The 27394-nt window shown below is 49.2% G+C and overlaps 1 pseudogene; it reads right to left on the bottom strand.

Moving 5' to 3' along the window:
• Window positions 1-198: 198 nt before the first annotated feature.
• On the bottom strand, window positions 199-27394 carry LOC101944310 (transmembrane protein 47-like; annotated as a pseudogene).

The following is a 27394-nucleotide window of genomic DNA, read 5'->3' as shown; positions in this document are numbered from 1 at the left end:
GTGGGCAGGGGGGTTGAGTGGGGCTGGGGGCCGGGACCACGGCAGGCAGCAGCGTGCCACTCAAAATTGACTTATGTGCCATGTTTGGCACGCATGCCGTAGGTTGCCGACCCCTGTACTAAGCCATACGAAGATTTTCTGAGATATGGCCTGCATGTGAACCAAACACATTTCAGAAGAAACATTCCAACTAAGTTGTCAATACAAATCCATGGAATATAGTCATTTATAAACATGATCTACTGTGCAAGTTGTAATGCTGCAAAAGCTAAGCTGGATACCTATCTCAGTTGTAGTTGGTGTGGGCACCTTGACAACTCAACCTACGTTTGTGAATCTATGACAACATATATCCTAATAAAAACCCATTCACCCAATAGTAAGACAATTATTGCTTACAGTATTTTTTGACAGTACATGTTGCCATTAAGCCAGATCCTAAGTTTTTCCTCCCTCTTGCCTTTTTTGGGGGGAGAGGGGGAGGAGGGGAAAGCATTTTTATTATTGACATAGGCTGGAAAGAATTCAGCATAGAAAGCCTCATACTATTTCAGGAATGTGTTTGCTTTGCAGCACTCCCTCTGCTGCATCTGCTGTGCATGTTAGCTCCACAGGGCTTAAACTGCAGTGCCTGCCTATTTATATTCCAGACCTTTACAGCTCTGACCTCTCTTCAAATGCTCCAGTGGCTAGGTCACCTGAGCCATTAAAGACTGAAAGAAATATATATGCAGGTTCTTTCTCTAATTTATTCTTCTCTGCATCAGAAGACATTCTGCACTGTTCAGCCACCTAAAGGCGAAATGCAGCAGTCAAACTCTGCACACTTATCTAAAAGAGAGCCTGGCTTCTCCAGGAGCTAGCGGCCACTCCAAAGTCACATGGAATAGACAAGTCTTTAAAAAACCCAAACTCTGAATTATTTCTTACAGCACCATGTGTCAAAATTGTATCAAAATAAAAGCAGGTTTCACCTCTTAACTAATACAAGTCACTCTCTACAATTCAGAGAAAACTGTCCTGTATAAAAAAGGAAAGGAAAAAACCATGAGAGACTGACAGAACAGCTGGTTATTTTGATGAGCTACAACCCATTTCTCTCTCCACATTCCCCCTACCACCTTAATGAGTGTCCAGTTCCAGATCTTCACACCCACATCTTTCATTAAGGCTTGCTGATTTCTTGCAAAACTTGTGTTTCGGTGTCTTTGAACAGGTGCTCTAAAAACCCCAGTGGACCCAACAACCCTCCTCCTTTCCCTGCCCCTCATGCTCTGGTCCAGTCAATCTAATGATAGTCCAGTGATCTGCTGGGGCTGGCCAGCTCCTCTGCCCAACCCTAGTAGTAGGCGTCCTCGTAAACGTCCGTGCGCAGGCAGTATAGGATGGCTGCACCCAGCATGAAGATAGCGGATCCCCAGCCAAGGCCGTACCCCCAGTTGAACTCGTGGTAGCTCTTCAGCATGCTGCTATCAACGAATTTGATTGGATAGAGAATCAAGGCACACACTTGCAGAACCACTGGAAATGGGGAAAAGACATCTGGTTAAAGTCTAGAAGAGGAAAGAAGTAATGCAGCAAGTTCATGCAGCAGCTGTTAGTGGCTTTATTGGTGGTCTTGGTCACACAGATCTCCCAACCTCCTTCCCATCCAGCTTGTCTCTTGGGCAAAGTACAATCGCCCTCTTTCCCTCTGGTGTGCCTGGCCCAATGTCAACAGTACCAATGCTGTGAACTTCTTCACCACAGTGCCGTCAGCCTAGTAAGATGCCATCAGCATAAGCGTCCTCCAAGCTCAGCAGCTATCACTGCTTGCTCTAGCTCACTTGTCATCTCCCTCACAAGAGTGCCCTGCTCCTGACAGCCCAGCATCACAGCACTTCTGCCTCAAGCTCTTTATCTCAGAGCCTTGATGCTGGAACCCACCACCAGCACTTTTCCATTTCTCACTCAGTAAAGCCACAAACAGTGCTGGATTCTTTTTCAAGCAGTCTTCCCCCACCTCACTTTCCATTTGGGATAAAATTTAACACTAGTACCATATTAAGGCACTTGCAAGGTCTAGAGCAGAAGTGTACCATGCAGACTTAAGACCATCTCTATTTAGATGAGAGTGTAACTCAGGGCATTTTTTGGTATTGGAAAGTCTTGGTTGGGTTTTCGGCCATGCAACACCAGAACGAGGAGAAGTTGATTCTAAATCCTATTTTATGCACGTTCCCAGCCAGATTTTGGAGGAGAACAGGTGGGCTAAACATAGTAATATTGTGCCATTAAAGCAGGTCAAGGCAGTGTCTGTAGTATTCAAAGCCCTTTAAAAAGGAGCCTTAAGAAGAAGTAAGGAGTTCATAATGGACCTCTACCTTAAGTGAATTAAAATACAAAGGATTTTAAAATTCTAATTTGCTCCCTGATGTTTTCTTTTTGCACATCAGTGACTGGCGGGGTGAACCTGAACAGGCCAGCTTTGCATGATAGTCCTTTCCTAATCAGTTTACAGCATAAGCACAACCCTGCTGCTGTGTTCGGGTTCACAATACTACAAGGATTTAAATCTCAGTTTCTACGGAACATTTTAGAAAAAGAGATCATTTTTATTCATGGACAATGAAAACTGGGGCCTAAACTAAACTGCCACTTCCCCCTGCCACTGCTCAAACAGTAACATTGTGCTTTTCAGTCCATGTCAGATTTATTTTGCCTAATGTAGAAAAGATTCATGAATCTTGTGGCTGTATCCCTAACAAAATGGTACCACGGTATTCTTCAGTGAAACCCAACACACTAACACACTACAGCTTATCACAGCCACACTGCAGTTTCTGGAGAGCCTGCTAGATAACAGGAGTGCATTGTAAGGAATTTAAACCACAGCTGTTCTTTGCATCCTATGGGGATATGCTATGACTAGCTGTTGGCAGCTGGATAAAGTGTGAACACACCCTGGTGAGGCCCCTATTGGTGAGAAGGAGGCTAAGGGTTGCACCTAAGGTGCATAAATGGGGAAGAATAATGCCACTGATCTTTAATGCCGAGTTGCAGCCCAAAAAGGCTGCAGGCCCCAAGAGATCCAGGGTTCCCATCTTGAGCCAGAGGGCTGCACTTCTATATTAAAGATGGAGCAGGTTCGAGTCACATTTCATAATTCTGCAGATTTTATTTAGTCTGTAGGCTCCAGTTTTTGGAGCAGTCTGATGGCCAAATCCTGCCCTGCCCTAGGATTTCAATAGAGTTGCAGGAGACACAAGTCAGGAGACACTTTATCCTTTAAAGTAGCCAAATTTGTATTCTCTTTCTAGAGCAGTGACTTATAGGTACCTGCAACCAAGAGGAGAACAGCAACAACTCTGTAGTACCCGCCTGGGAGTGCCTAGGCAGAAGGAAACCAGGGAGGCAAGGAATGACAGCAAGATGATAGTGGCTGCCGTCAGGATTAACACCAGAGTAGCCACTTGCCAGTCTAGAAGAGGAAAGGACACAATTGGGGAAGAACCCCTCGTTAATGAAGAAACAGCCTCATACTCTCAGGCTGTGACAATAAAACATCCCCACTCTAATCCCACCTTGAGGTCTGGATTTTCCCATGATCTTCAAAAATCCTAATGCCCAGCCACTGGTTTCGCAGTACTTATGATCTACCAAGACGGCACACACATTATAGATTAGACAGCGTTAACATTTCAGAAATGCAATTCATGGTGGAGGAGGTTTGGTGATGGTGATGGTGACGGAAGAAAAGTCACAGAAGTTATCCTTAGCTCAAGACCATTTCTGAGCCTGGAAATCTGGCACTAAGTGAAACTGAAAGAGGTCATTGAATGCTCTGCAGCAAAGCAACAGAAGAAGCCTTTGAGGAAAAGTAGAAGGTAGCTACAGACGAGGAAGGACTAAGAAATTATGAGAAAGTTAGAAAATAGGGACACAACTAGGAAAAGGAAGGATTTAAGAAGCTCCTTGATGCTTCATATCCTGGATTTCCAAAAGGAGCAGAAACTAAGTTTTATAGCCCATTGTGGGTTCACCATTTTATGATAGCACCAAAATGATCAGCGGAGAGTTAAATGCAATTCTTCTTATGATGCCTGAAAGAGTCACACAAGAATTGTAGTGCCTCTCAAAGAGACCATGGACCAAATTCATGGCTCACACAAGCAGGTACAGCAATTCCAGCTACTGCAAATGAATGGCCCTCTGACCCCAGTCTGTCTCTAGTTCTGACCTCTGGGTCTAGCGGTTTCATCCTGAGCACCTGGTCTGAGTCACATTTTATGTAGCTTTAGTAATCAAGAGATGGAGAGTTAAAAACCCTTCAATCTAGTCCATGTGATTTCTCCCCATAAAGGAGCTGTATGAGAATAATTAAAAAAAAAATCTTGCCTTTTTCAAACTAGTTACAAACCACTGGGGTTAGAGCTTCCCAATTGTACTGTAGAAAGAAAATATAATTTTAGAGACACTGATATCTCAAGGTCAGCTATTAGTATCTCTCTGGTTCCACCATGTCTTGCCTGATATTCAAGGAAACTAGGGAGTTTGCCTTCTTTTTAAAAATGCTACTAGATCAGGTCTCAAACACACCAGAGCACATCTGGTACTTTTAGGTGAAACATGAATTTAGACTCCCACCCTGGCCCTTCTGTTCACTGCAGTGCTGGCTCTGCTGCAGAGGAGGGGGCTGCAAAAGGGCCCCTAACTCTCTCTGGAGAATGACTTTCTTTGCTTTGTTACGTTGGGTTCTTTGTTGTTTCAGGTGGTGGGTTTTTTTAGCAGTTTAATAGCAAAGTCTATTGCTCAGACAAAAAATATGTATATACACAGAGAATGTAAAATTCATCCATGCCCCCTCAAAGTCTGGCATCAGGGGATGCTTCCCATCTTTCCCTAGCCATGTCCCATCTCCTCCCGCTCCCTTCTCAGAGCAAAGGATAGAACCCAGGACTCCTGACTCCCATCCCCCCTGCTCTAACCACTAGACCTCACTCCCTTCTCAGAGATGGTGTTCAAGCCAAATGGCCAGATGACAGCAGAGTACTGGGGACTAATGTGTTTTTCTTCTGTTTCCCTGATGAGAAAAGGACTTTGGACCACATTCTTATCTCAGAGGGGGTGATCTTGAGACATCCTGGTGACATGCAGTCACTGTATATCTGTATGGAATCTGGCAGCTCTTGTCAGTTGTCATAAACATAGAGATAAGGGTAGCATAAAATCCCTCCTGGGCAGCTGTACTGAATCGCTTTACCTGTAAGGGGTTAAGAAGCTCAAATAACCTAGTTGGCACCTGACCAGAAGGACCACTGAGGAAAGAAGATACTTTCAAATCTGGGGGGGAGGGAGAGATTTTGTTTGTGACTCTCTTTGTTGCTCCCTCTCTGGACAGCGAGAGAAACCAAGCAGGGACAACATCTCCTGAATATATACCTGGAATAATCCATTTAAGAATTACAGAAATTGTAAGTAAGGCAAGGAAATGCGTTAGGTTATCTTTTGTTTTAGCTTGTGAATTTTCCCTATGCTAAAGAGGTAGTTTCATTCCTGTTTTGTAACTGTGAAGCTGAACCAGAGGGAAATCCTCTGTATTTTAAATCTTTTTATTTACCCTGTAAAGTTACCTTCCATCCTGATTTTGCTGGTTTGATTCTTTTACTTTTTCTTTATAAATAAAGTTCTTTTTTTAAGAACCTGATCGATTTTCAGTGTTCTAAAGACAAAGGGTTTGGTCTGTGCTCACATTGCTAACCAGTTGGTTGGTATATTATTCTCAAGCCTCCCCAGGAAAGGGGGTGAAGGGGCTTGGGGGATATTTTGGGGGGATAGGGACTCTAAGTGACCCTTTCCTGAATTTTTGTGCAAATCACTTGGTGGTGGCAGCAATACTGTCCAAGGACAAGGAAAGGAATTTGTGCCTTGGGGAAGTTTTTAACTTAAGCTGGTAGAATATAAGCTTAGGGGGTCTTTCATGCAGGTCCCCACAGCTGAACCCAGGGACCTTACTCAGAAGGAAATGGGATCCTGCAACAAGACAGGTTGAAGCTTGTAGAGCAGCAATTAACAAAAAATAAATAATTTCAGAAATACGTTAGCAGGTACATTCTACCCTTCTCAGAACAGGCCTAACTCAAGGTATGAGGCAGCCAAAAGGAAGACTCCATTAGTCAGACTTTGCTAGAGGCCTTCCACCCTCGTAGGACTCAAGCAGGGTTTGCAAGTCATGCAGTGTGGACGTGCAAACCATGCCTGCTATATTCCTAACTAAGAATAGATACCCATCTGTCTTGGATGGTTCAGACACAACAAATCCTGCATTTTGGCAAGGGGTTGGACTACATGACCCTTGTGGACCCTTGTCTAACCCTATGATTCTAAACCAGCCATATTAAGCTCTTCACCCTGAATTTGTTGCATGTGCAAGGATAGAAGAGAGCTTGCTTCTCCAGGGCCAAGAAACAAACCCAGAAATGCTAGGCACTTTTGAGTCACAACAGGCATTTCAACACAGCTATGTCTATCTCGAGACCCTGGGGGGCTAATCCACTTCTGCTCTGCACCTTGCGTTAGGTCAGTGGCTCTCAAACTTTTGAACTGGTGACCCCTTTCACATAGCAAGCCTCTGAGTGCGACCCCCCTTATAAATTAAAAATACTTTTAAATATATTTAACACCATTGTAAATGATGGAGGCAAAGCGGGGTTTGGGGTTGAGGTTGACAGCTTGCGACCCCCCATGTAATAATCTCGTGACCCCCTGAGGGGTCCCGACCCCCAGTTTGAGAACCCCCGCGTTAGGTACACCCGTGCAGAGTGGATGTGAAACTAACATTGACTGTAAAATGCTGCCTAATCAGAATGTGGTTTCACTTTTCACTGTGCGCTGGTGTACCTCACACAGGGTGCAGGGCAGCAGCGAGACAGGGACAATAATCCTGAAAGGAAAAGGGTGCAGGTTGATGGCAAAAGCTGCCCAAGGAGAGGTGTGGGGAAAGTAAATCCTGTGCTGGGAGTTCTAAGCCAGGCTGCAGCCTGTGTGAAACACAAACAAATGAAGCATCTGGAAATGTTGGGCTTTTATTGCCACAACAAAGGACTTTCCTGAGCTCCTATTAATCAGCAATTACTAGCAGGGCCATGTCCCAAACTCCCTCAGTCCCATGTCAGCATAAGCCAGATGGAGCTGCAAGGACAGAGGAGCCTGGGGGAGGGAAAGGGCTCCTCGCATTACTTGGGGAAGAAACAGCCTGGTTTTGGGAAACTGTACTGCAAAAGCAGGGGGAGGGAAAGAGCCCAATGGCTGATTGTTTACATAAGCAGGACTCCGCCATAGCTCCATAAAAGCTTGTCTGGCCCTTTACCCACCTCCTGACCCCAGGGAATGCCTGCTATTGACCTGCCCTGGTACAGTCCATGGCCCTGCCCTTCCTGCCTGTGGCTCTTCTCCTGGCACTTTCCAAGGGGAAGGGGAGCAGATGGAGGCTCTCCTCCAGCTCAAAATATTGAGCCTCTAAAGCTCACTTCAAAGTTCAGCCCTTGAACATTTAGGCCAGGTCTACATTAGAACTTTTCCTAGTACAGTAGTGTCAGGTGTGATTTTTTTTTTTAATTTTTAATTTTTTAATAGTGTTTCTATATTGGCAAAAAAACCCTAATGTAGATGCAGTTATTCCAGCATGATTCCATTTGCAGATATAGCTCATTTTGTTTCCCACAACTCTACAATCCTCTTCTGACTCATTGCTGTCCTGGTTTTACCCCTCCTTCCCTTTCCCCAGCTCTGCTACTGCACCTCAGTCCCAAAGCACAGCACCCCTTGCTGTTTGAGGCTGACCTGGGACACCCATTAGCATGGCTGGGAAATGCTAAACACTGTGATTCTGTGATATGGCAGGAGATGGTGATGACCAAATCACTTTTGACTTCTGGCCACCAAAGATATCCAGATAGGCTAATGCCCAGCCAACCCTACTGTCCTGCCACAGGCCCCAAGAACCTGCTTTTCATGAGGATCCTTTTAAAGTGCCTTGCAATAAACTGGCTGCAGGAAGGCAGCACACACTGCAGTCCCGTGAACTGGATGTCCTATGGGACACATGGTTAGTGCTGTGCCCTTGGCAACTGACTAAATGAACTCTTGGTAGTGATTCTAACATCCTTTGTAAAGCAAGCTGTGGGGGCAGGTGAACTACAGTCACCACACAGAGCAGACCTACAAACAAACACCTTCCTTGCTGTACCTACTCAACACATACTCCTCTGACAATTAGAAGCTGGGCAGCCATTCAGGGTCTTCACTGCAGTTAACCTGGGCTCTTACTTCAGCATTGCCCTGAACCCCTCTCCAGTCTGACTCCACACACATAAACCTTGGGCATAAGTTTGGTGGTGCTTTCAACCCAGGCTAGCTGGCTCATTTGGGGCTAATGTCCAAATGAGGCTTTCATTCAGGCTGGTGACCCACCCTCTCTACAGGGAGGATGCAGGCTGAGCCACTCATGTGTTGATAGACCTCCCAGTTCTCCTCCATATGCCCAGAAGGACAGACAAGCTCTCCTACAATTCACTCCAGGAATCAGAGCAGCTCAGCTTAATGCAGCACACAGAACCCTGGGACTTGGTCCAGGGCTGCCCAGAGGATTCAGGGGGCTTGGGGTCTTTGGCGGCAGGGGGCCCCCGCCGCTAGGGTTACCATATCTAACAAATAAAAAAAGAGGACCCTCCACGGGCCCTGGCCCCGCCCCTTTCCCCACCCACAGCCCCGCCCCAGCCCCGCCCTAACTCCGCCCCTCCTCCCTCCCACTCCCAGCCACGCGGAAAGGGCTGCCCGAGCGCTACCGGCTTCACGGTTTGCCGGGCAGCCCCCAGACTCTGCGCCCCCAGCTGGCGCTTCCCCAGCGCAGCTGGAACCCGGGAGGGGAAGCGCCCAGCCGGGCGCAGGGTCTGGAGGCTGCCTGGCAAACCGTGAAGCCGGTAGCGCTTGGGCTTCGGGCAGCCCCCTTGCCTCCGGACCCTGCGCCCCCAGCCGGGCACTTCCCCTCCCGGGCTCCGGCGGCGCAGGGTCCGGAGGCATGGGGGCTGCCCAAAGCCCGTAGCGCTCGGCTCTTAAACAGAGCCGAAGAGTCGGGGAGGAGCAGAGCCGCTGCGGCCGGAGGCTCTGCTCCTCCCCTGACTCTTCGGCTCTGTTTAAGAGCCGAGCTGCCCCAGCGCTACTGGCTTCGGGCAGCCCCCATGCCTCTGGACCCTGCGCCGCCGGAGCCTGGGAGGGGAAGTGCCCGGCCTGCGGCTGGGGTCCGGAGGCAAGGGGGCTGCCTGAAGCCCATAGCGCTCGGGCAGCTCGGCTCTTAAACAGAGCCGAAGAGTCAGGGGAGGAGCAGAGCCGCCGCAGGAGGGGAAGTGCCTGGCCGGCATTTTCCCGGACATGTTCGGCTTTTTGGCAATTCCCCCCGGACGGGGGTTTGAGTACCGAAAAGCCGGACATGTCCGGGAAAAAGAGGACGTATGGTAACCCCACCCGCCGCCGGATTGCCGCCGAAGACCCGGCACTTCGGCGGGGGGTCCTTCCGCTCCGGGACCCGCCGCCGAACTGCTGCCGAAGACCCAGAGCGGAAGAAGCTCCGGGGGCCCGGGCCCCGGGAGAGTTTTCCGGGGCCCCCAGAGCGAGTGAAGGACCCCGCTCCAGGGGCCCCGAAAAACTCTTGTGGGGGCCCCTGCGGGGCCTGGGGCAAATTGTCCCCCCTCCTCTTCCCCCCCCCACCCCCGGGCAGCCCTGACTCAGCCTTGGAAGTCCTAGCAACACCTGAGGAGGGCATCAGTGAGGACACTAATTCTGGCGTGGCTTTACAGGGTGGCTGCTCATACCTGAGCTAGGCTAAGCTGGATATTCAGACCCAGGTGCCTATCACTTGAGTTAAGTCTGCAGTGAAGACATATCTATAGAGGTCGAAGCACGAGACCTGTGTCTCATGCCAGAGACGAGTAGGGAATAGGCACAGCTGCAACTTAGTTGGCAGGGTGGGACGAACTCCCCTGCTGCATAGGACCTACTGTGTCTCAGGTAAGGGAATAGCTCAAAGGGGTAGCCTCTCAAAGAATCTGACACCCCTAGGCCTCCTTGTGGATGGCAGTTAAGTCACCCCATGTCAGGACAGGTTCACTGGTCTGGAAGGAGTGCAGCAAGAAAAATAAATCTGAGGGATTCACCACAGACCGAGACGGAGGGAGGCCAGCAGCCTGAAGGGGACTCTGCAAAGTCTGAGCCGCACAGACCATCTGGAAAGAGGGAAACCAGAGGTCCTATGGAATATCACCAGGGAAACCAGTTCTGGGTTTCCAGAGGGGCCTATTGAGCCAGTTCTGCCATGAATATCAGGGAGCCCAAAGAGACTGGTGGAATAGGAGATCCAGGATGGATGCAGCAATTTTGGCTCCATTTAATGAGGCCCAGATGTGAGATGGGATGGGCCACTGTACAATAAGTGTCATGCGCAAGAAAAACAGTCAGTCCTGTCAGGGATGGAAAAGAGGAGTGCCTTGGAAGACGACTACACAAACATCTGAAGATTGTTGTATGCGGCTCAGAAGGTTTGTAAGTAGGGTGACCAGATCACCCAAGTCAAATATCGGGACGCAGGAGGGGGGCGGGAGAGGGGGACGCAGGGGGGGTGGCGTGACAGGGGGGCGGGGCAAAAAAAAAAAAACACGCTTCCTCCACAAGCGCTGGAGGGAGGCCCGGGAGACGCAGGGGAAGCGCAGGGCCAGGGTGAGTGAGAGTCCGGCCTGGCCCCGAGCAGGCAGGACTCAGTCGGGCGGTAGGGAGAGTAGAGGGGCGGCCCGCGGGGCCAGGCGGCAGCTGTTCTCCCCCCCTTGGCAGTGGGACTCGGGAGCAGCTGCTGCTGCAGCTCCCACTGCCGCAGGGGGAGGAAGCGGCTGATGGCCAAGCTCAGCGGCTGCGGCTCTGGCGCCCGGGCCTGCTGCGGGGACCCAGCAGCACGCACACTGCGCCCAGCCCAGCCCCTGGCCAGTCGCCTCTGGGCTGCTGCCCAGCTGGTGCTATCCCGCGGTGGCCCCGGAGTGGGGGCAGCAGGCCCCAGCCCCCCTGTCCCACTCGGGTCCCGCAGGGGAACAAACGGGGCTGCCGATGCCTCCGCCCCGGGGCCGCCCGCGGGATTGCACCAGCTGGGCAGCAGCCCAGACGCAACTGGCCAGGGGCTGGGCACCACGTGCGCGCTGCTGGGTCCCCGCAGCAGGCCCGAGCCCGGGCGCCAGAGCCGCAGCCGCCGAGCGCCACGTGCTTGGCCGCTTCCTCCCCCCGCAGCAGTGGGAGCTGCAGCAGCGGCTGCTCCCGAGTCCCACTGCCCAGGGGGGAGAACAGCCACCGCCTGTCCCCATGGGCCGCCCCCCTACTCTCCCTACCGCCCGACTGAGTCCTGCCTGCTCGGGGCCCGGCCGGACTCTCACTCACCCCAGCCCGCGCTTCCTCTGAGTCTCCTGGGCCTCCCTCCAGCGCTTGTGGAGGGAGGAGGAATGGTGAGCCTGGGGAAGAGACGGGGATTCGGGGAGGGAGCCAATCGAGGGAGGAGGGGGCGGAGTCGGGGCGGGGGGGGCGCGCGAGCACTTCTGGGCTCTGGAGCATTTCCTTGTTTGTCCAGTGTCCCGACCACACATCGGTCGGGACGCGGGACAAACAAGGAAATATCGGGACAGTCCCGATAAAATTGGGACGTCTGGTCACCCTATTTGTAAGTTTGGCCACCCCTGCAATATTGTATAGAAGAGACTCATTCCCCGAGTGTAAGACCTGCTGGAGGCAGGGGTAGGAGTGGGTTTTAGCTGGAGTGAGAGCTGTGTGAGGGGAGAGGGTTTCAGTCTGAGCACATCTGGAGTGTAGTAGAGGAGAACTATGGGGGTCACCGCAGGAGTGAAACTGGAGGGAAACAGCTCAGCAATAAAGGAGTGGAGTCTGCATGCTGGGGTTTGTAGTTCCATCAATAAAACTTTGGGCGGGGATGTGACTTGGTGTGCCGCCAGGGGTAGCCCTCACTGAAAATGCCAAGGTCAAGGCAGGATGCAAAAAGGAGAGCAGATTCTCCCAAAACTGGTGGTTAACACTGAAGTTAGACTCACCCCCCAGTCATAAACTGCTCCCGATCCCCCACACTGGTTATCAAGCAGCTAAAAAAAGAAATCACACAGCCTCCTTATTCCATTCCAGTTCTCTGGCTCCCAATCAGCACCTAGGTCCAATACAGTGAGAAGTGGTTTAAAAACTCTGCTCACTATAAGACATGTTCCCCAAGGGCCAGGCACATTGCCAGGTCAATATTAGGTTGTATCTTACCCAAAATACCAGGCTGATAGCCAGTCCTTTAGTGTCTAAAACTAAAGGTTTATTATAAAGAAAGAACAAGAAGAGAGTGTTGCGGATTGTGGGGGAGTTAGGGCCCTGCACCCCTCTTCCCGAGATTCACTGCGACTCTCAGCCAGCCAGTAAAGCAGAAGGTTTATTCAAGGACAGGAACACAGTCTCAAGCAGAGCGTGTAGGTACGACCAGACCCCCCTCAATTAGGTCCCTCTGGGAGGTTCAGGGAGCTTAGACCCCAGCTTGGGGTTCCCTGCGTTGCACCACCCAGCCCCAACCGAAACTAAACTCCCAGCCCCTCCCGCTGCTCCTCTCCTTTGTTCAGTCTCCCGGGCAGAAGGTGTTAATTCTCCCCACCCCCGTTCCTGGCTCAGGTTACAGCTCAGGTAGCTCCCTTCAAGGGAAGTCCCACATCCCCACTGCAACCCCCCTGCAACATTCCCAGGTCAAATCTGCCCTGCTCCCTGCTCCGTCACAGAGAGTTATTAAATGGTAAAGCAATTAAAAACATACAGAGTCTTCAAAATCCATATATCAGGTTCTTAGCCGTATTGGTGAGTTTGCTGGCTTGAAAGTCCCTCTGGAACACATCCACAGCTTGGATGGGTCATTCAGTCCTTTTTTCAGAGCTTCATTTATAGAAAAGTTACTCCAAAGGTAAGAATCATAGAATCATAGAACTGGAAGGAACCTCAAGAGGTCATCTAGTTCAGTCCCCTGCACTCATGGCAGGACTAAGTATTATCTAGACCATCCCTGACAGGTGTTTATCTAACCTGCTCTTAAAAATCTCCAATGATGGAGATTCCACAACCTCCCTAGGCAATTTATTCCAGTGCTTAACCACCCTGACAACCTAAACCTCCCTTGCTGCAATTTAAGCCCATTGCTTCTTGTCCTATCCTCAGAGGTTAAGAACAATTTTTCTCCCTCCTCCTTGTAACAACCTTTTACGTACTTGAAAACTGTTATCATGTCCCCTCTCAATCTTCTCTTCTCCAGACTAAACAAACCCAATTTTTTCAATCTTCCCTCATGGATCATGTTTTCTAGACCTTTAATCATTTTTGTTACTCTTCCCTGGACTTTCTCCAATTTGTCCACATCTTTTCTGAAATGTGGCGCCCAAAACTGGACACAATACTCCAGTTGAGGCCTAATCAGCGTGGAGTAGAGCAGAAGAATTACTTCTCATGTCTTAAAAACAACAAGGAGTCCGGTGGCACCTTAAAGACTAACAGATTTATTTGGGCATAAGCTTTTGTGGGTAAAAAACCTCACTTCTTCATGAGGTTTTTTACCCATGAAAGCTTATGCCCAAATAAATCTGTTAGTCTTTAAGATGCCACCAGACTCCTTGTTGTTTTTGTGGATACAGACTAACACGGCTACCCCCTGATACTTTTCTCATGTCTTAGCCCTGGTCTACACTACGAGTTTAGGTCAAATTTAGCAGCGTTAGATCGATTTAACCCTGCACCCGTCCACACGATGAAGCCATTTTTGTTGACTTAAAGGGCTCTTAAAATTGATTTCTGTACTCCTCCCCGACGAGGGAATTAGCACTGAAATCGACCCTGCTGGGTCGAATTTGGGGTAGTGTGAATGCAATTTGACGGTATTGGCCTCCGGGAACTATCCCAGAGGGCTCCATTGTGACAGCTCTGGACACCACTCTCAACTCAGATGCACTTGCCAGGTAGACAGGAAAAGGCCCGCGAACTTTTGAATTTCATTTCCTGTTTGGCCAGCATAGCAAGCTGATCAGCACAGGTGACCATGCAGAGCTCATCAGCATAGGTGACCATGGAGTCCCAGAATTGCAAAAGAGCTCCAGCATGGACTGAATGGGAGGTACTGGATCTGATCGCTATATGGGGAGACAAAACCGTGCTATCCGAACTCCATTCCAAAAGACGACATGCCAGAATATTTGAAAAAATCTCCAAGGGCATGAAGGACAGAGGTTATAACAGGGACCCGCAGCAGTGCCATGTGAAGTTAAGGAGTTCAGGCAAGCCAAAAAACCAAAGAGGCAAACGGACGTTCCGGGTCAGAGCCCCAGACATGCCGCTTCTATGATGAGCTGCATGCCATTCTACAACTACCCCACCCCTGTGTGTGGACTCCGTCAATGGATTCTCACGCAACAGGGATGTGAATTTTGGGGATGAGGAGGAGGAGGAGGTTGAAGAAACCATTTTCCCCGACAGCCAGGAACTGTTTTTCACCCTGGATAGGGAACCCTCCCAACCCACCCAAGGTGGGCTCTTGGCCTTGAAGGCGGAGAAGGGACCTCTGGTGAGTGTACCTTTGTAAATATAATACATGGTTTAAAAGCAAGCATGTTTAATGATTAATTTGCCCTGAAGACTTGGGATGCATTGGTGGCCAGTACAGCTACTGGAAAAGTCTGTTAATGTGTATGGGGATGGAACGGAAATCCTCCAGGGACATCTCAGTGAAGCTCTCCTGGATGTACTCCCAGGGTCACCTGGTTGAAATAGGGGAATTTTATTAAGGGGACATTCAGAGGTGGCCGTTCCTGCTGGGCTGTTTGTCTGTGGCTGAACAGAAATCATCCCCGCTGTTAGCCACGCGGTGCAGGGAGGAGTGAAGCAATCATCCCAGAGAATTGAGTGTGGCGGGGGGTTAGTTGGGTTTGTGCTGCACGTTAACCCGAAAACCGCAGCCCCTCCTTTTAAATGGCCAACCCATTTTAAATGGCCAACCCAATGGGTGCTTGGTATAGGAAATGAGGGTGCTACTGTTTGAAACCATCCCCACATGTTATGAAGGTTAAAGAAGCCAAAAGACTGGCTTACCATGTTTGCCTGCAAGCTTAATTCTGTTGCCCGCCGGCCCTGTGTGTGTGATCTTTCACACCAAACTGGCAGGCCCTCAATATAAGAGGCAAAATGCGACCTTGTAAAGAAAGCACACATGCTATGTAATGTTAACAGCTTGGTTCACTGTGAAAGAGTCTACCCATTGTTCTCTAAAATGTGTCTTTTTAAATACTACTCTCCCGTTTTTTCCTCCCGCAGCTGCAACTGTTTCAGTGCTCCCCATATCATCGCCGTCCCAGAGGCTAGCGAAGATTAGAAGGCGAAAAAAAACACACTCGCGATGAAATGTTTTCTGAGCTCATGCAGTCCTCCCACACTGAAGGAGCCCAGCAGAGTGCCTGGAGGCAGACACTGTCAGAGTGCAGGAAATCACAAAATGAATGTGAGGACAGGTGGTGGGAGCAAGAGGAGAGATGGCGGGATCAAGATGATCAGTGGCGTCAGCGTGATGAGAGGAGGCAGGAAGCAATGCTTAGGCTACTGGAGAATCAAACTGATATTCTCCAGTGTACTGTTGAGGTGCAGGAAAGGCAGCAGGAGCACAGACCGCCACTGCAGCCCCTGTGAAACCAACTGCCCTCTTCCCCAAGTTCCATAGGCTCCTCACCCAGACGCCCAAGAATGCGGTGGGGGGGCCTCCAGCCACCCAACCACTCCACCCCAGAGGACTGCCCAAGCAACAGAAAGCTGGCATTCAATAAGTTTTGAAACGCAGTATGGCCTTGTCCTTCCCTCCTCCGCCACCCCACCCAGTGCTTCCCTCTTCCCCCACCCCTCCCGGGCTACCTTGGCAGTTATCCCCCCATTTGTGTGACAAATTAATAAAGAATCCATGAATCTGAAACAACAATGACTTTATTGCCTCTGCAAGCGGAGATCAAAGGGGGCAGGGGAGGGCGGTTGGCTTACAGGGAAGTAGAGTGAACCAAGGGGGCGGGTCTTCATCAAGGAGAACAAACAGAACTTTCACACCGTAGCCTGGCCAGTGATGAAACTGGTTTTCAAAGCTTCTCTGATGCGCAGCGCGCCCTGCTGTGCTCCTCTAACCGCCCTGGTGTCTGGCTGCACGTAATCAGCAGCCAGGCAATTTGCCTCAACCTCCCACCCCGCCATAAACGTCTCCCTCTTACTCTCACAGATATTGTGGAGCACACAGCAAGCAGTAATAACAATGGGAATATTGGTTTCGCTGAAGTCTAACCGAGTCAGTAAACTGTGCCAGCGCACTTTTAAACGTCCAAATGCACATTCTACCACCATTCTGCACCTGCTCAGCCTATAGTTGAACAGCTCCTGACTACTGTCCAGGGTGCCTGTGTACTGCTTCATGAGCCATGGCATTAAGGGATAGGCTGGGTCCCTGTGATGGGGTTGGGACTCACCCACTGGCGCCACCTACTGGTTGTCTCAGGAATTAGCTCTGTCCAGTGGAGTACCCCCTCCTGGTGGTGTCCCGTCCGTTGTCTCGCCCTCAGTTGGCATGTGGACCCGCGTCGCTCTCCGGCTTGCAGAGTCCTCTTCCGAACTACTGCCCTCCGGCAGTGCTCCTTAGTCCATCCACACCCCCTTCCGGGGGGTGGGGTTAGCAGGAGTCTTTGCACTGGCCTCAGCGTCCTGCCACAACCCCCAAGTCTAGCCCCTCTTACGTCAGGGGGCAGGTTGCAGCCTGACTCGGCCACTGCTCCACGGCCCGGTGCAGCACAAGGAGGAAAGGGGGGTACCCAGGCCCGCCCGCTAGTCTGGGTCCCGACCCAAGGACCCTCTAACGGCAGCCTCTTGGCCCTCCTTCTCTCCTCTTGCCTTCAGCCTTCCCTGGGTCACTTCCCCTCTGACCCCATTGCACCCTCTAGACCCTTCTACTCAGGGCCGGCAGTCTGGCAGGTATCAGGCTAAAGGTCCTCTCTGCTTCCCTGAGCCTGCCCAGCTTTCATGGAGGGAGGGAAGAAGGGAGGCCTGATGACATGTACCCAGAACCACCCGTGACAATGGTTTTGCCCCATCAGGCACTGGGAGCTCAACCCAGAATTCCAATGGGCGGCAGAGACTGCGGGAACTGTGGGATAGCTACCCACAGTGCAACGCTCCTAAAATCGACAATAGCCTCGGTACTGTGGACGCACTCCGCCGACTTAATGCGCTTAGTGGGGACACATGCAATTGACTGTATAAAATCAATTTCTAAAAAACTGACTTCTATAAAATCAACCTAATTTCGTAGTGTAGACATACCCTTAGTTACAGCACTCCTGCTAATACATCCCAGAATGATGTTCGCTTTTTTTGCAACAGCCTTACACGGTTGACTCATATTTAGCTTGTGGTCCACTATGACCCCCAGATCCCTTTCCGCAGTACTTCTTCCTAGGCAGTCATTTCCCATTTTGTATGTGTGCAACTCATTGTACCTTCCTAAATGGAGTACTTTGCATTTGTCCTTATTGTATTTCATCACTACAGACCATTTCTCCAGTTTGTCCAGATTATTTTGAATTTTAATCCTATCTTCCAAAGTACTTGCAACCCCTCCCAGTTTGGTATCATCTGCAAACTTTATAAGTGTACTCTCTGCCATTATCTAAATCATTGATGAAGATATTGAACAGAACCAGACCCAGATCCTGATCCCTGAAGGACCTCACTCGTTATGCCCTTCCAGCATGATTGTGAACCACTGATAACTACTCTCTGGGAACAGTTTTCCAACCACCTTACCACTGCTCTACAGCCAAAATGCTTCTGAAATAAATGTAGTCAAACTTTACTAATTCTGAGTCACTGAGAATGAAAATGATGCTTAAAATTGTTGATTGGCTCTAGTTTTCAAGATATGCTATTGGGTCAGTATATACGACCCTTGACTTGGGAATGGTGGAGGATAAGTGAGTTATAAAGTTATAAAGGGAAGGGATCTCAATTTAAATCAGAAATTACTAAAATACATCTTTGACTGGATCTATGAATAAATCTATGACTGGGTTTGGACAGTACTTGCTTTTTAGGCAAAACAATGAATGATGCAATCTGAAGTTGGTATTGTGTCATATATGATATGAATTGCATCATGTTATTCCTAGAAGTCATGGATGATGCAATCATAATGAAGCTTACATCACTCTGCTGAACAAATTGCCCTATATCAGCTCTAGAAATCATACAGTGTCGTGCTCTCTTATGTGTCAGTGTTTGATTTTGCAAAGGGACACATTTCTGTTTAGTCAAAGTGAGCAGAGATTCCTCATACTTGTGTGAACAGTGCAGATAACTTCTGCTATGTTTGTGGTGAAGTGACTTTTGCATCACAAAAGTGCAGTATAACCACTATGGTTAAGAAAGCCTATCACCTTTATTTTGGCTGCAAAATTGGAGATCAGGACAAGAGGTGGGCCCCACACATATGCTGCAACACTTGTGCAACAAATCTTCGCCAGTGGTTGAACAGGAAAAGGAAATCTATGCCTTTTGCAGTGCCAATGATTTGGAGAGAGCCAACAGATCATCCAGCAATTGTTACTTCTGCATGGTGCCTTCAGTTGGGAAAGGTGTGTCAAAGAAGAAAAATGGACTGTGCATTATCCAAACATTCCATCAGCTATATGCCCAGTAGCCCACGGAGAAGGACTGCCGGTTCCTGATGCACCAGAATCATTCTCACTTGAGTCAGACGAGGAAGAGGAAGAGGATGAAACTTCTGGTCCTGAACCATCAGTGTCACAGGACCCACATTTTCTCCCATCCTCCTCCTCCGAACCACACCTCATAACACAAGGTGAACTGAATGACCTTGTCAGGGATTTGGAACTACCCAAGAGTAAGGCAGAGCTGTTGGGTTCCAGACTACAGCAGTGGAATCTCCTGGCAGGTGATGTTAGGGTTTCCATGTTCCGTGACCGTCAAAAGGATCTTGTCCCATTCTTCTTCATGGAAGGTGATCTTGTAGCCTGCAACAACATCAATGGTGTGATGGCAGCCCTCAACATCGTTCACGATCCAGATGAGTGGAGACTGTTCATTGATTCATCGAAGACGAGTCTTAAAGCTGTTTTACTACATAATGGCAATGTTTTGCCATCAATTCCAGTTGGTCATGCAGTCCATATGAAGGAAACCTATGACAACATGAAGCAACTTTTGAGGTGCATAAACTATGACCAACATCAGTGGCAGCTTTTTGGCGATTTGAAGGTTGTTGCTCTCTTGCTTGGTCTACAGACTGGATACACAAAGTACTGCTGTTTTCTCTGCGAATGGGATAGTCGTGCAAGAGATTCTCACTACAGCAAGAAAGATTGGCCATTCCGACAGTCATTGGAGCCTGGGAGGAAAAGTGTTCAGCATCCACCACTTGTTGAATTAAGGAAGATTTTGTTACCACCCTTACACATCAAGCTGGGTCTGATGAAGAACTTTGTCAAGGCCATTGACAAAACACAAGCAGTTTTCAAGTACCTCCGTGGAAAATTTCCAAGGTTAAGTGAAGCTAAGATAAAGGAAGGTGTCTTTGTTGGTCCTCAGATTCATGAACTTCTTCGAGATGATGCATTTGACCATGCACTGCGTGGCAAGGAAAAGACGGCATGGAAAGCCTTCCAGTTAGTGGCAATAAATTTTCTCGGAAACAACAAGGCAGACAACTACAAGTTGTTGGTGGAAAACCTCCTCAAGACATTCAAAAGCCTTGTTTGCAACATGTCACTAAAGATACATTTTTTGCACTCTCATCTAGATTTTTTTCCACCGAACTGCGGAGCAGTGAGCGACGAGCACGGCAAGCAATTTCACCAGGACATTGCAACAATGGAGAAACGCTATCAGGGCAAATGGAGCCCATCAATGCTTGCAGACTATTGCTGGACAGTGACAAGAGATGCTCCATTTGATGAATACAAGAGACAAGCCAAGAAGCGCCGAGTAGACACTGAATAGGACTAAACTATGTATATAATAGTTTTTTACCTTTTGTCTCATAATAAATTTTATTTATATAACCCTTTTGCTGATTTTTAAAGTGTTACATAAACAGGACAGGTGAAATATTATCATGTAAAGCAACCATAAACACATGAAAAGACCTAGGTTTACAGTTTATGATTAAAACTCTGCTATCTACACAATATACATAGACATAAAATGTAAAAACTTAAATATCTTAGAAACAATAGCCAATCAGTTGTTTTAATTGTCATATTTGAATTCAGCACATCAAAATACATAATAAATAGCACATTTTATCTCTGAAGCAGACGACTTCTCAAAAATTGTGGACTAGTGATATCAGAGTTGGAAGGGACCTCAGGAGGTCATCTAGTCCAACCCCCTGCTCAAAGCAGGACCAATCCCCAGACAGATTTTTGCCCCCACTCCCTAAATGGCACCCTCAAGGATTGAGCTCACAACCCTGAGTTTAACAGGCCAGTGCTCAAACCACTGAGCTATCCCTCCATCTAGGTTGCATTTCCCTAGTTTGTTTATGAGAAGGTCATGCAAGACAGTATCAAAAGCTTTACTAAAGTCAAGATATAAGAAGCAGGAATGAAGACAAAATGGAGAAGAGGCAGCTGTCTTTCATACCTTTTGCCATGTGCCTTGTACTTCCTTTGTCTTCTGGGGCACCTGGCATTGACCACTGTCAGAAGACAGGATATTGGGCTAGATGGACCTTTGGTCTGACCCAGTATGGCCATTCTTCGGTCCCAAACACAAGCTTCACAGCACATGGCATGGAAAAGCCTTAGAGTTCTATCCATAGACATGCCCCTACATGTCTTGCTGACTCATCAGGTGTAGTCCCTGGCTTTTTTCAATGGGTTCAATGTATAGCCGATGTCCCTTGATGGGCCATCAAAAGCAGGCAAGGCAGTGCTGATGCCAAGCTGTCTGGGGGTGTCACCCAGAATCACAGCACAAGTGTTGAAATACAGATATACCATACATATCAATAACTCACAATACAAAGGTGATACAAACTTATAAACAAGATAATCATACTAGGCAAATCATAACATTTTCACAGATACCTTAGATGGCATATCTGGTCAGATTCCTTGCAATTTTATAATACTGGTATCAACAATATCATAAAGTGTCTCCCAGATTCCATACAGTGTCACAGGGGGGCTATTCACAGACCTGCATTCAGGAGTTGGGCAACACTCAAGATCTCAGACACCTCTGACATTTGCAGCAGTCTGATAGTTCAGCCACAAGGGCAGCCAACTGCTTCTCTGCTATTGTTTAAGAGTCCATCGAACAACTTGCTTCTGCTTTGAATCTGACATCCTCCAAATTCTCAGCTTGTGTTTCATAGAGGGAGAGGTCCAAAGAATGTTTGGATCCAGCTTTATTGGATAAAGGGGGGAGGGATAGCTCAGCGGTTTGAGCATTGGCTTACTAAACCCAGGGTTGTGAGTTCAATCCTTGAGGGGGCCACTTAGGGATCTGGGGCAAAATCAGTACTTGGTCTTGCTAGTGAAGGCAGGGGGCTGGACTCAATGACCTTTTCCCTTCCAGTTCTAGGAGATGGAATATCTCCATTAATTAATTAATTTATTTATTTATTTATTTATTTTAAAAAAGGGGGGGAGGGATAGCTCAGTGGTTTGAGCATTGGCCTGCTAAACCCAGGGTTGTGAGTTCAATCCTTGAGGGGGCCACTTAGGGATCTGGGGCAAAAATCAGTACTTGGTCCTGCTAGTGAAGGCAGGGGGCTGGACTCGATGACCTTTCAAGGTCCCTTCCAGTTCTAGGAGATGGGATATCTCCAAAATTTATAAAAAAATTTATTGGCCAGCGGACCAAACTGTCCCATCTCCAGAGCAGCCAAGTCAATTAAGGGAGCAGTGAGTCAGCCACCAGCTGAAATCCACTCCCAGTGTACCCCCTGGCACAACCAACCCTAACAGTTCCACCTTTAGGAGAGTCGGCTGCAGTTTTCAGCTGTCCATAACTCCCAGATAAAAGCCAGTACTGTGCATTTCTCTAATGGCTTGAAAGATCCCCAAGCACTTTACAAGCTATAAGAATAAAGGATTGCTTCACCCCAAACTGAAATGCAGCCACCTCAGGTGGAGAAGCTGAGTGGCATTACTTTGTTTAGGACAGGAAGTGAACTTTATAGCCAATTGAATTCCCTCTGCAGTTTTTCGGCAGACAGTGCAGTTACCTAAACTGGAATTTGTCCAGAACACTGGGGTTCATTCCCCTGCTCTTACAAGAAGTGTGATGGGATCTTTAATAGCCACAAGGTGCTTCAGCACCTCAGCTTCAAGTCTCACTCAGAAAACGATCTCCCAGGATCTGAGCAGCCATTGGAGCACCTGTTCTGAACAGAATCAGAGGGAGGTCTACCTTCTAGAAAGTACCAACTCCTACCCCAGCTCTAAAGCCTTTATAGGAGGGCCTGTCTGAAATTCAGGAGACTTTACTAGATGATGTTGAAAAACTGGAGGAGGATGCAGAGAGCCACAAAAGTGAACATGGCTTACAATGAAGGACTGAGCTCACTCTGTTCATGTTATGATTATGAAGGATGAAATTGAGATTGACTTGATTACAGCCTAAGTACCTTCAGGAAGAGAAGACGCTGGATCCTACTGGCACTGTCATCTCCTAAAGACAGAACAAGAACCCATGGCTGGAAGCTGACGCCAGACAAATTCAAATTAAAATGAAGGCACAAGTTTTTAACAGTGAAGATAATTAACTTTGGGAACAACCTCCCAAGGGAACTACTGGTGGATGCTCCATGTCTTGGAGTTTTCAAATCCAGACTGATGTGTTTGGCTAAAGCATCTTCCAGAAAGACAAGTTAATAGGTTCAATAAAAAGGTAACTGGTGGAGTTTAATGGCCTGTGCTGTACAGGTCAGACTAGATCTAATGCTCTCATCTGGCCTTAAACTCTACAGTGCTCTAGACATGAAAGTCAAGCAAGTCCATGAAAAGAGAATGAGCCTTAATGCAGTGAAACTTCTGTATTGTTAAGAGTCTGAATTCAACCCACAAGAGCAAATAAGTGGAGAGAAAGGACTGTGAATATGGGCCAGCTACTGCTGCCCAGAAAATCCAGATGGCCGAGCACTAGTTGAATGAACACGGCTGAATGAAGTATCAGTGGGCAGCCCCAGAGAAGTTACTCAATTCCCAGGCTCTGACATGGTTTGGAGTCAGACCCATAAAGTCACCTGTTCACACCCACTGCTGTCCTGTCTGGGAGGAGCAGCAGCTGCCCAGTTGCTTTGTGGGAGACTGAGGCAGACAGTCAGCTGAAGGGCTTGGTATAAATCTCAGGGGTAAGCTTGGAAGAGAGGAGGTAGCATAATGAATGGCGCACATCTGCTCCCCCCTCCCTTTGATAGTACAGCCTCCTTCCCTGAAAGAAACAAATGAACACACTTTCCTCCAATCCCCTTCTCCATTTCAGCCCCTCCCCAATTTTCCTGGCTGAGTTGCTGCTGACAAAGAGCAAAAGAAAAGAGGTTACAGTGTGAGCTCCCCTTCTGTTTCCCCCTTTCATTGCTTCAGTGCCACAATTCCTGTCCGATTGTTTCCCCTCTCCAAGAAAACAGACCCCAGCGTGGGGAACTCAGAAGCTTCCCCCTCCCCTGCCATTCTCCCTCCCTTATACAGCCCAGCTGTTCATGTTAGAGAGCAAAACTAGAACTTCACTATGAAGCTGTAAATACATCTAAGCAGCTGATCGTCTTCACCCAAGATCATAAAGGAAGGGAAAGTTATTAGCCTGGCTTGCTCTCCACAAGAAGGGGAAAAGAGCTCATATACAAACACCTAGGTTGGAGCCGATATCCCCCTGTGTGGACAGATTACAGGACTATGAACTCTCCTGAATTCTGTGCTTGTTCAGAGGTAAGGATGCCTTCTTAGACTTTAAGGCCAGCAAGGACCATTATAATCTGACCTCCTGCCCTGCACAGGCCAGGGTATTTCATGCAGTGATTTCTGTACCAAGCCCATAGTGTCAATACATCCTGCAAAGCTGTGCTGAAGTGAGTCACCCTAGTCACTCACTCAGCAGCAGCCATCTTCCCCCTTTCACTCATTCCCTGCCATTTGAAGCAGGAGAGCAGCAACAGGAATAGCAGGGAGTTCCCAAGGCAACTTGCAATGGAGCTTTGGGGATGCAGCCCATCTTCTCTGGATACAGCAAGAGAAAGCCAGGCTCCAAACCCCTGGAGCTCTGACTGTGACCCCAACCCTGCTCAGGAGACTTATTTTAAACCAGGCTGGTTGGCCCAGCAGAGCCATGTGCTGATGGAGAGGATCTGGGAGACAAGGAAGTTGAGACAGAATGCACTAGTACACATTACTACATATATTGAGACCTCAGCTATGCTCCCTGCCTGCCTGCACCATCAACCACAACTTGACCTCATTTATGCTTACTTCATTTGCAGGCGGCTGGGACCCCTGAGAATCAGGGTAACGAGCAGAGGGACCCCTGAGAATCAGGGTAACAAGCAGAGGAAACCGAGATGAGACATTTTTAGCGCTGGACAATGATCCCTGCATGTCATTTGAAGGCCAGTTTTGATTTCCTCCCCCCAGAAGTAACAGCTCCATAAAATATTCAACTAGAGACCTCAAGATAACCAAGACCTATCATGGCTGTAAACAGAGAGGTGTGCAGACACCAGAGAATGGAGTTTGCCGCCACCTCATCTCTGTTATCCTGTCTTGCTTTGGGTTGAGATGGCTCATGCTGTGAACATCTGTTTACACCTCCAACATATGAATTCCTATCATGAAAGATCAGTGTGGTCCATTTAATCTGTCTGGTCATGCCAGTGCCAGATTCTTCAGAAGAAGGCATCATACACCTCCTGTCCCATAGGGGTCGTTTCTTCCTGACTCCATCTGATCAGCTTCTGTCCTGAAGCATGAGGATTGAGAGCCCTTGTCATTTTATCCCAGCTAGTGTCACTGTAGTGAATTCTACTCTTTGTCAGATAAACATGCAGGGCTTGACACTCCACTGGGTGTTCAAAATGGATGTAAAATGCCAGCAAATCAGAATTTTCCACTCTGTGTTTTACATCCACATTGCACAGGTCTCAGTGACAACAAAAGGTGAAAAGCCAGTGGAGAACCAGGCCTGCAATCTGTTTAAAGGGACATTTTCAATTTAATGAAACTTACAAGACAGACTAATGATCACTGTAACCAAAAGATTTGCAAAATATTTCTCTATTGTTACTTTGTGTTTTCCAGTTTCTTCAGAGGAAACAGATTCCCCTGTTTGCATAGGTCTTTTACACAGCTACAATGCATCCTCCTGAATGGACCATCCATTCTACTCAACATTGAGATGGCAAATGCTGGGTTACACTTTCTCTCCCAGGGCACTGCCTCAGTGCCAAGTTATAGGATGGGCTGGGCCAGGAGCCCAATAAAACTCTGCTGGTACTAGTCAGTAACATTTCTCCAGTGAGCCAATGGCAGCCCCATTTGGCCTGGAGTTACCAGTGCAACCTCCTTGTAAAGTACATGTGCTGTTCTCCCCTGCATTGGATGCCCTACGCTAGGTGCAGTTGCATCTGGCCAGCACAGCTTCAGGAGTTTTCCATGATGAAGCTCCCACCAAGATATATGCCCCGCTGGGTGGGGGAGTCCCATCAGAGAGGGCACTGCACTCTCAAGATGCATTATTTCATTGCCCAAAACCTTGACAGCCAATAAGTAGATTCCAGGTGCTTTGACTTCAGCTTCTTCAGGCCAAGGAGCCACCCTCAAATTGGATTCAGGCTTCTCACTTAATCAGTAGAGCCCAAAGCACTTCATTATCCCCATTTTGCAGCTGGGGAAACTGAGGCACTGAGCAGTAAGTGACTTATCTAAGGTCACCCAGCAGGCCAGTGACAGAACTGGGAACAGAACCTAGGTCTCCCAAGTCCCAGTGCTCTATCCACTAGACCATACTGCCTTTTACAACTTTAAGTTGAGGGGAGGGAGGTTTGACCTTCTCATGAATTACTCTACTCCCTCCCGGGAACCTCCCATCCCTAATTACCCCCTTCCTCTAACACTGGCCTATCTGCCAAGAACCCCATCGTCTCCTCAGGCATCACATGATCACCAAAGGCAACCCCCTTTACATCATCCCCTTCTCCCAGCCACCCACAGTCTCCTTCTATGCTTCTTCTCCCTGACAGGTGACGCATGCATTCCCCGCTCTCCCTCTGTGCAGGACCCAAGGCGCAGGGACAATCTCTGGGCCCCCTTTATGCCTCCGCGCTCCAGGATTCATGGTGCTGCCATCAGTTCGCAGTGACGATACCCAGAGGGCTCCTGAGAGCAGGGCGTTTACACGGTTCCAGCTCCGGATGACGTAGCCCACAAGCGTACAGCCCACCAGCAGATTAACGAAGCTCATGTTCGCTCTGGCTGGTGCCACAGGAGGCTGACGCAGCATCTTACAGACACGCTGTCAGTGCCACTCAAGCCCGTTTACACAGCTGCTGCGAATCTCTGAATCCAGCTCCCCCTCCACCCCTACCTCTTCAGGCCAGTCTCAAAGCTGGAGCCAGGCTAGTTTACTCTGGGGACGCACCTCCTGCCCCCTCCCCTCCCCGGGGCTTTAGCGCCTAGAGGTGGCCATAGCAGCCAGCCCCGCCGCCCTCAGCCCCAGTATAACCATTGGACACTGGGGCGAGGCTCACCCCGCGGACAGCTCTCCCCCGGCGCACAGCCAGGCAGGGAGATGCAGGCGGCCCCCGGACATGCCCCCCGCCTCAGCCAGCGCCGAATCGGGGCAGCCGGCCGGCCGGCCCAGCTCTACCTGTCCTCAAGGTGATGAGGCAGTGCCACACGTCCGGGGCCCGTTTACACGCCTCCCACAGCGACAGCGAGCCGCGCTCCGAAGTGACCCAGGCGGGGCTCAATAGGGCCACCACGTCCAGCGCCAGGGCGACCAGCAGGCAGACGAGGGCGATTAGCTTGAAGGGCCGGAGGACGCGAACCTGGCCCGTGGCCATGCTGCCCCCAGGGATCAGGGGTCCGCGCTGCGCCCCGGCCCCGCACCAGGGACCCGCCGGGAGCTGGGCAGTCCCGAAGCGCACAGCCCAGCCCCGTGCTCCGCCGTTACTGGGGCATGCCAAGGCCCTCGGGGTCCTAGAGCCGCCCGCACACAGCCCGCCCCCTCGCCTGGGGGCCTCCTCCTCTCCGCAGCTGCTATTTCCACCGAG

This window comes from Chrysemys picta, chromosome 9 (assembly GCF_011386835.1).
Source record: "Chrysemys picta bellii isolate R12L10 chromosome 9, ASM1138683v2, whole genome shotgun sequence".
NCBI classification, from domain to species: Eukaryota; Metazoa; Chordata; order Testudines; family Emydidae; genus Chrysemys; species Chrysemys picta.
Note: the sequence above shows the minus strand (reverse complement) of the source record. Positions and strands in the feature narration are given on the sequence as shown.